The sequence below is a fragment of the Triturus cristatus genome, chromosome 2_1 (genome assembly GCF_964204655.1).
Source record: "Triturus cristatus chromosome 2_1, aTriCri1.1, whole genome shotgun sequence".
In the NCBI taxonomy this organism is placed as follows: domain Eukaryota; kingdom Metazoa; phylum Chordata; class Amphibia; order Caudata; family Salamandridae; genus Triturus; species Triturus cristatus.
The window spans coordinates 914869742-914884012 of NC_140581.1; positions in this window are offsets into that span (position 1 = coordinate 914869742).

Sequence of the window (14271 nt, forward strand, 5' to 3'; positions counted from 1 at the left end):
TATATCTAGGGCCTAAATAATGAAAGGCTCTAAAGACCAAGGTCAGAGTCTTAAAAACGATCCATTTATATACTGGAAGCCAATGCAGCTTTCTGTGTCCTCGATAGACTGAATTATTGTGTGAAAGCTTCTAAACTATTCTGACTGCTGCATTTTGAACCATGCACTACTTCCTGTCTGACTCTGCCTGACTCTGCCTGATATCTGCTCACCATGCACAACGTCATGTTACGCCGGGAGTATATGTCTATTGCTATGTACCACTGTTCCCTAGCGATGCCTCCCTCTGTGATGTCATCCTCTTTTCTTGCAGAATCTAACAAGAGCTTTTTAGTATGCGGATCTGGGTGATGCGCACACCATTTTCTATCTGCTTTACGTCTACATTGGAGTTCGCATTTTACAAATGTTCTCCTCCACGCTGCAAGTAAAGCTGGCACGGTGATTCGCACACCTTACATTTATGCAGGTGGATCACTATTTATAATTCTATCACTAAGCTGCTCGTGTCTTTTACTCAGCAAATCAGTGATTTGCACACTTGTGTCTTCAATACATTTTAACTCCTTGCGGATCAGTGATTCGCTCACTAGTGTCTACTCAATATTTTAACCCTTTGTGGATCAGTGGTTTGCACAGTTGTCTCCTCATTGCGGATCAGTGATTCGCACATTAGTGTCTACTCAATATTTTTTCCCCCACAGCATTTTTCTTCTCTCAGTGATTACTGTTTGTTGCAATGTGTCTTCAACCATAATTATTTTACCTTCTGCACCTACTGTTTGCTTTCTGTCTCACCTACATTACTCTTACTATTGTTTTTTTCTCTTGTCTCTTTTTTCTTTCTTTTACACTGTGTACTATGCAAGCTGTTGCTCGTCCTCCTTCTTTTTTGGATAGTACCGGTGAACCTCCTGTCAGATGGGAGGTATGGTTCGATGCTTTTGAAACCTATCTTTGAGCTATTGGAGCTTTGAGATTCAGTGCTGAACGTAAAAAATGTCTACTTCTCCATTCTTTGGATTTTGAGGGAAGGTCCATCTTTAAAAATTACCTGACCTGACACATCAACCTAGGGACAATGTAAAAGAATACCAAGATACTAATACCAAACATAAGGCCAGGTCTGACAAACAACCTAGTCTCATGGTCCTTAGACCCAAATTCTTCAAAGGACAACAAAGTGTTTGAGAAGATGTGGATGCTTATATTTCGGTTTTACGTAGACTTGCTTCTGTTTGTCAGTTTGAAACTTTCACTGATAAGCTGAACAGAGATGAGTTTGTTTGCCAGTGTAAAGACAAACAAATCAGCCAAAAATTCTTATCTTTGGGAAACCCGTCATTAGAAGAAACTATCAAAATTGCTAGGAGCATTGAAATATCTCAAATTTCTTTGACAGAGTTAGATGACAAAACTCTTGAATCTGTCAATGTTGCTATTGGTAATGGAAAAGGGAAGTAAAAAGATGTTTGCAGTCTTAATCCTGCTAATGTCAAAAGTAGGAATCAATTTGACAGTTTCAGTTCTAAACCTATGTGTTTTCGTTGTGGTAATTCTCCACATCAAAAAGGGGCAAGATGTCCCGGGGCAAATGTTGTATGCAATTATTGTAAAAAGATGGGACATTTTGCCAAGGTATGTCTGAGAAATAAGAATCAAAAGAAGGCTGTAACATGTGTGGTAGAGGCTGACTATGAATCTGGCTCAGAAGTTGTGTCAGTTGTCACTGATGTACATATGTCGTCCGATGGCTCTGAGCCTTTAAAGAGTGACCCATGAAGCTGTGTTGATCCTATTGTTGAGATCACTGTCGGAGGTAAATCTCTCAATTTACTTATTGATTCTGGTGCCAGGATTACGATGATCACTCGCAAGCTGTTCAAGGAGACTTGGGGTGATAGGGTACTCGAGCCTCCTGACCGTTCTCCTGTTTCCTATGAAGGGCATAGGGTTGAACTTCTTGGCTACTTGGAAGACATGCTTGTCTTCAAAGGAAGGAAGATTAAAGGCAAATTTTACGTTGCCCTGAAGAGTTTGAATATTTTAGGATGGTATCATATGGGGTTGTTCGGGATGGTCCTCAGACCAGGTGCCAAGGAACAAGTCTTAGTGGTTTTGAGTGATGATGTAAGGTGCAAATCATTGTGAAAAATGGTGCATTGCCTGTTAAGCACAAATTGAGAGGTGTCCCATTTAGTGTCAGAGACTTAGAGAAAGAGTTGAAGTATTTGTGTGTCTAAGGAATTACTGAGCCTACAGGATCATCTTTGTGGTTATCTCCTTTGGTTGTGGCACTCAAGAGGTGTGGAAAATTTTGCGTCTGTATTGATTTAAGGTCTTTGAATAAGGAAATCTAGGTGGGTTCTCATCCTTTACCCAATATTTGTGACTTATTTGAATGTGTTAGAGGTTCAAAGATTCTCTCCAAATTAGAATTGAATTTCATCCTCATTCACATCCTCTGACAGCTTTTGTTTCTCCTTTAGGGACGTTTCAGTATAAGCAATTGCTGGTTGGACTTACGTCTGCTGCCTCTGTTTTTGTGCGAGTGATGCAGAATGTGCTAGGTGGCATTGAAGGCGTGTTCATTTTTCAGGATGATGTTTTGATTCATGCCAAGGATGTTCCGTGGCATGATATCATCTTGTACAACATTTTAGAAATTTTCAGAAACATGGTGATGTGGTTAAGTCTGAAAAATATAAGTTTCTGAGTGAGGAAGTAGAGTATCTAGGTCATCTCATTTCAGAAGAAGGGATTAGACTAAGGAAGGGGCTTTTAGATGCCATTCTTGGGGCCTCCACTCCTGTTGACAAGGCTGGGGTAAAATAACTATTAGGACTTTTTGAATACTACTTAAAATGTATTCCGGACTTTGCAACCATTGTACGGCCCATTAGCAATCTGATCAGGAAGTGGGTGGAATTTGTTTGGTCTGACAAATGTGCTTCTGCCTTCCGGAATGCCAAGGTGTGTTTGAGCAAAAGTAAAGTCCTCAAGCCAAGTTGGTCTGGGTGCAGTGTTAACGCAAAATTTGTGCAATGATGAAAATATGGTTGCATTTGCTTCGAGAGTACTTAAGGATGCGGAATTGCAGTATTCAGTCTTTGAGAAAGAACTTTTGGCTTGTCTATGGGCAGTGGAAAAATTTCGCCCATATGTTTGGGGTAGACGTGATCACAAGCCTTTGGTCAATATCGTTGGATAAGGCTCCAACAAGTGTTGTACTCATAGGATTTTGAGAATGGTTTCCTGCCTTATGCAGTATCAATTTGAAATATTCACATCTCTGGTTGTAGAAATTGTAGTGTAGAGGAAGACTCTAAAGACTGTTTTGTGGCTGTTCTAGAAATACTGGAACTCAATCTCTGCGCTGAAAAAAATTGGATTAGTGCTCTAAGAGATGATGAGGTTTTGCAGCAGGTCTGTAACTTTGTCAAGAGAGGCTGGCCCAGGGAGAGAGTTTTATCTAAAAGCACAACAAATGAACCGTGTACCAAACATGAACACTTGCTGCACCAATCACAAAAAATCATGAATAAAATCTGAATATTGAGCTATCTTGTGTGCAGACCTCCAAAAGTGCCCCCTGTCCAAGAGCACTCCCCTTCCCTAGGGGAAAATATACATACAAACTAAATCAGAGCTGTACCACTATGAAATGAACAAATCCATATAAGTAATCATTGCTCAGTGAAGCACAGAATGAAATATTTTTCTTCTTTATTTGTTCTTTCCTAAAAAGCAACAGCCAACGCGTTTCGTCCTGCTTCACTGAGCAATGATTACTTATATGGACTTGTTCATTTCATTGTGGTGCAGCTCCGATTTAGTTTGTATAGAGAGTTTTATCTCCTCTCCTTCAACCTTATTGGAAGGTTGAAACAGAAATATCATTAGAGGATGGTGTTCTGCTGCGTTCTGATAAGCTTATTCCTCCTCACATTATTAGTCGGATTATTATCTCCAAAGCTCACGAGGGTCATTTGGGTGCATCCCTCACCAAACGGCGCATTCATTAGGTTTTTTGGGTGGGCTAGTACGGATTTCGAGATTTGTGAGGTTGTAGGGAGTTGTGTAGTGTGTGGGTCAGCAGACAAAGGTTTGAAGGTTGTCGCTCCACCTCTTCTTCCCATTGAATGTCCTTCGGGACCATGAGTTAAGGTTGATTTAGATATCATGGGTCCTTTTCAGTCTTTACCTGGTGGTTGTTGTTTTATTTTTGTTCTGGTATATAATGCTTCAAAGTGGCCTGAAATTAGGCTAGTCAAGGATCCTTCTGCTTCCAATCTGATACTGTTTCTCAAGGAGGTTTGCATGAGAGAAGGATTTCCTGAGGTCTTGGTTTCTGGGAACGAGACACAATTTGTGAGTGGTGTTTTTGAATCTTTTCTGGTGTCTTGCAACATTAAGCATTTGAAAAGTTCTCTTTATCACCCACAGACGAATGGCCTCGTGGAGCATATGAATCATGTTGTGGGTGAGTGCATCAAGTGGGCGAAGTCTGGGAATCATGACGTGGTGAAGTCTTTGAACAGCATGTTATGATTTTATAGGGCAACTCCACATTCCATGACCAAGAGTGCTCGGTTTGAGACATTGAGGGGAAGGAGGGCGAATACAAGTTTCAAACCAGGTTTGATGAACAAGCGGATCAATTCACTGTCTGGTGTGGATTGTCTCATGGATATTGTAAGAGAGAATGTGCTGATTTGTCAGACCAAACAAAAATGTTGGTTTGATAAAAAGAGAGCTGTCAAGACTGTTCCCGTGGTTGTGGATGATTTGATGTGTATCATGTCTCCTGTCCATGTTCAAAAGGGGCTCAGCAAATTTGGTGCCCCCATTTCTGTGATAAAGGTGGGGAGGAATGCTTTCCAGGTTGAAGGTGGAAAATGGCGGAATGCTGGGAGAATTGTTATGTTCAAGAGGAGTTATCAAGAGAATGCTGGTTCTTTCAAAGCTCCTGATACAGTTGACTCTTCTGGTGTTTCTTTTAGGAGAAGCTCCAGGACCAGGGTCATTCCCAGCAGGTACCGCATGTGAATTGGAGTTTTCCTTGTATGCATTATTTCACTTTTTTTTTCTTCTTTTGTTTTTTTGGTTTATCTTTTTTGTTATTGATGAGAAAGAAGGATAAGCAGTATCTATGATTAGTGCTGGGAACTGCGCCTCCTATGCAATTCCCTCCTAGAGGTTCTATGGTTGCTTAGTAGCCTTTCTGTTGGGATTGTATTCACTCAAAGGCACTGTGGGCGGTTGCAGCTGGTTGTGAGGCTGGCTGTGAAGTGATGTCTACCGTGTAGCCTTACTGGAATAAACCTTCAAAATCAACTCTGTACCTGCGTATTTACTGCACACTCCCATATCACTCTGGAAAGAAATCTACTCTTGGCCTTTATAGAAGTAAAGCTCACACTTGTTCATGATGCAAAGTGGTTTGGGAGGAGCTTCTGAATATCCACAAACATGATAGACATTCCTCCCTGTTACACTTACTTCCATTGATGCTCATAGATTTACTCCCTCAAAAAACTTTGTGAGAATAAATGTGTTTACAAGTATGAAACTAACTTATTACAATTGGAAGTGGGTTTTTTTCAGAAATAAGTAAGGTTATTTATTCATGTATATTTGACTTACATCTACAGATAGCATTGAGATATGGGCCCTGTGAGTGCAAAGTATTTCCATTTTGTCTTATCAAATATGTTAGCTGACTTTCAGCACCTTATTCATGATAGCCCAGATTTCCAAACATTTTGTGCTGTGTTTTTGTCGAACAAAATTAGCAATCTCTAGAGAAATTGTTTTTTTGGTTACTTACTTTCCAGCACAAAACTCCTTTTGCCCTGGAAAGTTGCACTCTGCTTTGCATTACTTAGCGTCAATTTGGCATTACATTGGTGGCACATTGCCACTTTGATGCAGTCGTTAAAAAGGAGAATTGCCTTCATTTGCATGTCTGCTGGACTGTACAGCACACATCCAAGATGGGAAACGTTTTAATGTTAATATTTGCATAGTATTTTGTACTGGAAGGGTATTCTTCCAGTAAAAACCTATGCTAGGCTCACAAACACACCCATGCACTATGGTGCAAAGGTGTGTGTCTGTGAGGCTCGGCCGCCTGATTGTATGCTGGCAATAGGGAGAGAGGAGGAGAGTGCCATATCTCTGTAGATATGGCACTGTCCTTCTCGCTTCCTCTCACGCATAGTAGCACAGAATGTTTGGGTGTTGCGCTGCATTGTGTGAAAGGTTTGCAGTTCTGGAACGATGTACTTGAGGTCATTCAGGAGGTTAAAATTGTCATCTAACTCATGTTTTGATCTAGTCTTAAGAGCAGGAAAATCATAATTTAGAAGTAAAAGAAGTTTAGGGACTTCATAATCTTTAACTACAAGCCAAATCTGAGAACAGAGGATCACATTGAGTGGATATAATTCTTGGGAAATTATCTTGCACCTGAGAAAATTGGATTGTATTAAGGTGTGACAGTAACCCCCAACCAAGCAATTTGAAACCGCTGTAAAGTTTCCATGGTTTTGCAAGTTAGGACTGGCAAAGGAAAATGTACTGTATTAAGATAGCTCGACCTACCTGGTGCATGTACATTGATTAAATCCAGGCAAATCAGATTTTCTGGGCAATGGCTGCGGTCTAAAGCAGAATTTCTTGCTCCTTTTGCAGGCACTGTAAAAGTACCTTTAGTGAAGAGGTAACTGCAAGTGTCCACCTTCCCCATCTTATTGACCTGGTCTTGAGTATTCCATGAATGAGTCTGATGTTAAATCATTTCTGATATTTCTGCTCTTCTTCCAAGGAACATATTTCTGAAAGGAAATTCACCAATATGAACATTTCTGGCTGTCAATAAAGCAGATTTAACAAAACCATTTTCTGAGGTGGCTGATGAGGGAAGTCTGCACAGCTGATTTCAAGCTGATATGCACACCTCAAAATTAGTTATACTTGTATTTATAGTATTTCTAAAGCACATTAGACCAGAAGGCACCAAAGTGCTGTGAGTGGCAAAGAACTGTGCTAGCGGTGACTGCCCATAGCAGAAAGAACCTCAGCAATAGAACCACTATGAGGGAGGACTAATCCACAAAAATTCACATTTTAACTTCCTTACTGAACATCAGGTGCAAACTTAGGCCATAATTTGTTCAGGAAGGGAGTTCCACAGCCTGGCAGTCACCACTGTAAAGGCATGTTCCCCCCACCTTGCTTTCTTTTCCAAAGGAACCACCACCTTATATTGTCCAGCTGATCTCAGAGACCACTTTGGAGCATACCAATTCAGACCCGTCCTGAGATAACTCGACCCCTGAGAATGGAGAGCCTTGTGCATCGAGCAAAGATCTTTAAAGGACATCCGCTTCGTAACTGGGAGCCAATGAAGAGATCTCAATCCTTCCCTGACAGTGGAGTGTTTAGTTACACCCAGGACCAAGCGTGAATTCTCATCCTGAATGATTTGGAGCTTATTTAATGTGTGTTGGTTGGCATTTAGATATAGAGCATTACAGTAGTCAAGGCAAGAGGTGATACGTTCAATGACCACTGACACCCTGAGCTCTTTCAGAAGAAAAGGCAGTATTTTCTTCAAGATACCAGTCATACAGAAGCAGGAGGTCACTGTTCTATGAACCTGGATATCAAAAGTCAAGGGGTTATCAAAAATCACACCCAGGTTTTTGGACGCCGCTGAAGCAGGTAAAGTTCCAAATGTATCTGGCCACCAGCAGTTGGTGCAAATTGAGCTATCCACTCCGAACGCCACGATCTCACTGTTCTCCCTATTCATTTTGAGCCAGTTCTCCCTCATGCATCTGCTGGTCTCCAGCATACAAACCCTAAACCTGTCCGCCATCTCTTCATAGTCATCGGAAATGGAGACAATGACCTGGGTGTCCTCCACATAGGTCAATACCTGGTAACCAAAAGAGTGTACCAGTTTCGCCAGAGGGGCGACATAGAAATTGAAAAGGTTTGGGCTTAAGGAAGACACTTGGGGAACCCCAAAGGGGAGCTGAAAGGTTGCTGCTCTGATATCTTCTCAACTAACTGTGATCGTTCTATCCCACAGGAAAGATTCCAACAATTTAAGTGCCACATCCTTCAGCCCAGACTGCTGCAGCTTTTGCATAATAAACAATGGGGGTATGGTGTCAAAGGCTGATGACAGATCTAGCAAAACCAGGATAGCTGCGCCACCCTGGTCTACTTGCCAGCAAATGCAATTCATGATTGCCATAAGCGCCGATTCAGTGCTATGATTCCTCCTGAACACATTCTGCGAAGGGTCCAGGAGTTCTTGATCTAGGAGATACTTGGCTAATTCCTGGTTTACATGCTTCTCCAAGATCTTGGCCGAGCAGGCAACAAGGAGATTGGGCACGTTTTTCAGATCACTTGAGTCTCCATCATGCTCCTTCTTCAGAGAGATGACTATTGCCTCCTTCAGCCCTGTGGGTACACTTCATACTCCAGAGGTTTTCTCCATGGCCATTGCCATAAGGTCCTTAATGTGTAAAATTATTTGCTTGAAGATAAATGCACCTTAAATTTTCCTATAGATTTCAAAAATTATTTTCAGAGGGTCAACTTTCAACAGGTTGTCTACTATTGTTATTCTACTTTCCATTGTTTTGAATGCAGAGCCATATCTGTTAGTCGTTAACTCCAAAGACACTTTGGGCCTCATGTAGGTAGCTAAATACCGGTCGGTAACGGCCGAAATTCGGTAAATATCCCGTTACCGGCCGGTATTTAGCTATTTGAGATGTAGGAGGCATAATTTCAGGATTCGGTAAATTACCGAATCGGTAAAATTCCGATTCGGTAAATACCGAATCCTGAAATGATATGTAGGGAGCACTCAAAAGAGTGAAAATTAGTATTAAGAATTCGTTATTTACCACCAAATACAGGTTGGTGATAAATAACGAATACCTTGCAAAAAGTAATATTCTGCAGATTTAAGAGTGCCATGCGGCAGACATACATGCCCTTAGGGCATGTATGTGCGCCACATGTGCACACATGCAAGATTCAGGGGTGCAACAGGGTGTCAATGTGACACCCTGCCACCCTTGAATATGCTCCCCCCATTACCGAATCGGTATTTACCGAATAGGTAATGGTGAATGGCTTCCCATTGATTCCTATGGGCCTCCAGGCCCATAGGAATCAATGGGAAGGTATGCCTCATTACCGAATCGGTAAATACCGATTCATAATTACCGAATTTTTCCGATACGGTAAAATTTACCGAATTATTACCTACATCACATTTACCGATTCATAAATACCGAATCGGTAAAATTCGGTATTTATGAGTCGGTTAATGTGATGCTACCTACATATGGCCCTAAATGTTTTTCCTCAATGAATTCCCAGTGATTGATGGTATCAAATTAAGGCCCCAATTACATGAGGCCTGCATGTTTTGTTGCCTCCTGAGCAATCAATAGCTTTTTGTTGGGGCACTCAATCGACTTACCTCCACATACAAGAACTTCACAACGTTTGTTCAGCCCCACCCAACCTTCTTACAATCATCCTAAATTTAACATTTTATCCTAGGGAGGGGGGGGGGTGTTCATACTTGCACTGGTGATTAATGTAAATCCTTACCGAACATGCACAATGCTCGATGGCTTGGCAGCCTTTTGGCCACCAATATCCCACTTCATCACCTCTGTCATAGTGGCCCCCAATGTCACAGTGTGGAGAAGGCGTTACCCTTCCCTCTGTGTGAGGACTGCTTTGGGGGGAACAATACCACAGACACAAATTGTTTTGTGCAAAATGCGTTTTTTGAGAAGCAAGCTTGGCTCATAAATTCTGACACCCTTCGGTTTTTAATCGAACACTGTGTATGCCTTAATGTCTTTCTAACAATTATCACTAACCCATACCCCCACCCTAAACATCAAACAGGCCTTATAGCTCTCACACTCCCACCCACCTTTGATCCTCAAATGTGTAAACCATAACTAACTTTTTCGTTAAAATATTTTTCTTCCTCCTGACTCCCATCTGAATTTATGTGCTGCCGTACATTTTATTCGCTGACAAAATGCTTTAATTAATAATGTGTAAAAGCTTATATTTAATTAAGACATATGTTACATGCCAAAAATGTAGTGGGTAATCATACTTAAATGTTGTAGGCATGCACATGAATAAAAGTGCTGATTTAAGTTAGCCTAACTGTGGATGCTATGTTAACTGCAGATGCATACATTAACATTTAAAGGCCTCTTTTTCCACATTGAATAGTTATTTGCACACTGTGTTTTTCCTTTCATTATAAATGTTGTATTTTTCCAAGAGCTTTCTGTTAGCTAGTGAATAGGCATTTGTTTTGTATTAGACAACTGATGGTGAGTTCTCACTGGGAGAAGAGGAGATGACATAAAGAATGATTCATGAGAAGAACGATCTTGACCGCAAAACATCAACGCTGTAACTTTTCAAGGTACAATGTCTGAAAACCTTTTGTGTTCCTCTGAGGAAATGAGGAGCTTGCTTATTTCCAGGAGTTTGCTGATATTCAATTGGGGGATGAATAAGACAAATCAAAAAAATGTTACAATGTAAAATGTATGTGTTTATATCAATGTGTGTTCCTAGAATAGTTATCCAGAGCCAGATGCAGATTTCAGATTCCTTTCCTGACTCTCTGACTGGAGACTCACCTTTGAGTTTCTGATGCCTTCTCTTCATGAGAGGCTGCCTTACTCAGATTTTACTGTACCGTCTGCTGATATCTTTGAGCTGAGAAAACTTTCCAGCTTACAATGCAAAGGCTTTATGCTTGTGTGCTGATTCTCTCTTCAGAACTCTTTATATTGGTTATCTGAACTGATACCCTTTTTCCTCTTTATCCCAAATTAATGTTGATTAGGGAGTTTTGTTTATGGAACACGCTTGTTGTATCACTATTTTGACTGTGATTCTAACTAACCTTTTGGTCTATTTTTTGATCAAATACCAATTAATGGAATATATTAACTTTTAATGCTGAAATCTAAAGATTAATGAATATAGAATAAAAAGATGAAAGAATAAAAGATTTCAAAATCAAACCCTTTAACTCATATTAACTCTCCTTGACTGAATGTGAAGTCTTCAATGATTTATTGTTATGTAGATATTTGTTCCTCATTTCTCTGTGTGGACAAACAAAGATCCATATGACCAGTGGCGGGGGTTATTCAATGATTACATCCGAAGACTGAAATATAGAAAACCCCGCTCGCTCAAGTGGTAGCGATAGGACTGTTTGTGTCACAAGAGAGAGGATCTGAAATATGTTACCCCAGCTTAGAACTGCCCATGTCCTTTAAGCATAAAGACCAAACATGAAGATGGAGCTGTGGTTTCAAAGAAGTTTACAGTGGTGGAGGTGTGAGTATCAATCGTGTTATGCATCGTAATTGTCTTTTTGATATTACGTTCTTGTGCTGAAGTTATCAGTTTTGTGAAATAGTGGTGTTTATGCTAATATGTTGAGGAGTTGAAGTTGCTAGCAGACTCAAAGTAGTCCAAGATCCTGGAATAGTTAAATAAGTTGATAGTTGAATTTGCCATGTTCTTTGTCTGCTGAGGTTTGTGGGGCAGATTTTTCCGATACCATTTACTACACAAATGAGATAGGGGCTACAAAAATTTGTTGTGATTGTACTAATATTGATTGGTGTTAGTGGACCCTGTTGCACATGGGAGAAGCAGTCAGGGTGGTATCCTGCTGGGTGAGGTTTCACAGGTGTGTGTGTGTGTTTGCGTGTGCGTGTGTGTGTGTGTGTGTAGAGTCAGAAGATATTAAAACCTTATTTCCAATTGATTCTTGTATGAATGGTTTACTTTGATGTTTTTTTAGTGGAGCTGAAAAAATTTATTTGGCTACTGTGCTTGCTTAGAGTTCTAGATTTGAGCGTAAGAGAAATTATAAAGCAATTTTAACCACTGCAAATAGTGAAGAGTTACATCATAGAGTGCTGCATTGGGATAGGTCAGTTGGTGTGAAGGGCTGTGCTGAGATTGGTTGATGATTAGTCTAGTATTAAGTTGTGATTGGTTTGTGAAAAGGGCTGTGACAGAATTAGAGGAAAGCACTGACAAATACTGAATTGTTAACTGAACAAAACATTGAAGTCCCTGAATTTGACTACTGTTCATTTGCTGTTTAATATTTGCAATAATTAAATGTTTTTAAGCTCTTAGAGATTAGATGAGGGGAAATGTGCTAGTCTCAGTTCAGGAGGAGGAAGAGGCACCACCGGAAGGTACACAGGCTCATTATATGACAATAAACATAGGGCTCTATATATGTTTGTGGCTTCATCACTGGTGCAAGATTGCTGAAAATGAAGGATGACTTGCATTTCCACAATATGGTACCTTCGATTTAAGCAAGACTTATGAGAGAAGCTATATTAAATGCAGCCTCCTCCCTGACCTCCACAGTATGAAGCGTTAAATGCATGGAAGAGAGTGGCCCATGCCAAGGAGAAAGAAAAGTACTAGAATAGAACAAAGAGAGCAGTGTGAAATTAGGCAGATGTTCAATGGGATGAACAGCAGCATAGGTGGAGGAAATGCATAGTCGATGGGAGATAGTATGTACCCAGTTATAGCTACTGAAAAGTCTACAAATAATAAGAAACAGGGAAATGTTGATGAAGAAGCTGCATAGAAAACATACACTGAAATGATTCATGGGATGACATTTTAGAAGCCTTGTTTCCCTCAAGTTCACGTCCATTTGTAGCCCCCACAATGAATATAGAGGATGTTTCAGCCACAAGTAATACAGTGGTTAAGACCAGGTTCATCCAAGTGCAATTCAGATTGAAAGAAAAATTACAGCACTTCTGATTGTACCCTCATCTGTTGAAGCAGCCCCAACTGTAATTGCTAGTGGTAGTACTATTTCAATTGCTATTGTTTCTGCCCCTGCAGCACAAATTGTACCAGCACAGACATTGGCAGTGCCTGCTGCCACTGCACTAATATATAGTGTCCGAATTATGTTGTTCAAGGTGTTGTAGCAATAGTAACTGTGCAGGGTTCATTCCAACATCACCAAATTCACAAATTGCTGCCTGGACACAACCACCACAACATGTTCAAACATTGAGAGAGGGAAGGAGAATTGTCTTTATAACACCAATCACAAGGGAGAGGCAGGACAATTTGACAATTGAATTTTCCCCCATAGTTTGAAGAAACCCCTGAAAATAAGAAGGTGAGAGAAACAGAGCCAGGAAAGAAAAAGACCTTTAGATATCCGAAAAGGTCATTAAGATATTTTTAGAGGTTGTCTAGACATTTCGCATTTGAATCAATATCAGGAAAATGAATTTCTATATTTGAGTAAAGAGATCACAAGATGTGTGGCTGCTTCCCATGACAAATGAACTGAATTGTCGAAACAATATGAGGTGATGAAGCTATTGTGACAATGAGGTCTTCAAGAATTAGATTACACATGCATAATCGGTTAAGTGCATCCGCAAATGGAGTGATTTTGACAGTTTAGAGAGAAAATGGGCTATGAAACAGGGAAAGAAAGAGAAACAAACAGATACCACTGAAGCAAATGGTAAGTCACCACCGACAGCCCCAGATGAAGATGATGCTCTAGTTTGTCTAAGAGGGAAATACCAGGTGGAGAGTATGTTCATGTACAATGGAGAAGAAATTATCTGGCCACATTAACAAATAACTTTTCAAAGCTGAGAAAGAATCCTGCACAGTGCTATACACAAGTTGGCACATTTGTTAAAAATACAAAGATGTTGTGGACCTACTTGAATACTTTGTTTGATATTGTGGTACTCAGTGATCTGTGGGCCAAACGTAAAATAGCTGTGCCATGGCAGGCATCTGTAACTCTGCGTGCAATTTTGCACCCTCTCCTGTGGTAATGCCCAAGTAAGATGAGGTAATTACCTTTCGGAAAGAACAAGTTCCAGCAAGAGACACTGATTGACTAAAGACCATATAGAACCACACAAGAAGCTAAAGAAATTGGTGTATGCTTATTATGAACATTTTCAAATAACACAGTGAACAAGAAAATCTAGAAAAGGGAGATATGGGAAGTACTGTGTCATAGTTCATTCTTGGATTGCGACCAGAGATCAGTATGCATAAACAGCAGAATGTGATTTGTTGACAGACAATACGTTTAGATGACATCCTGCGGTACGCAAACTACTGTAGTGATAAGCAGGAAATGAAGCA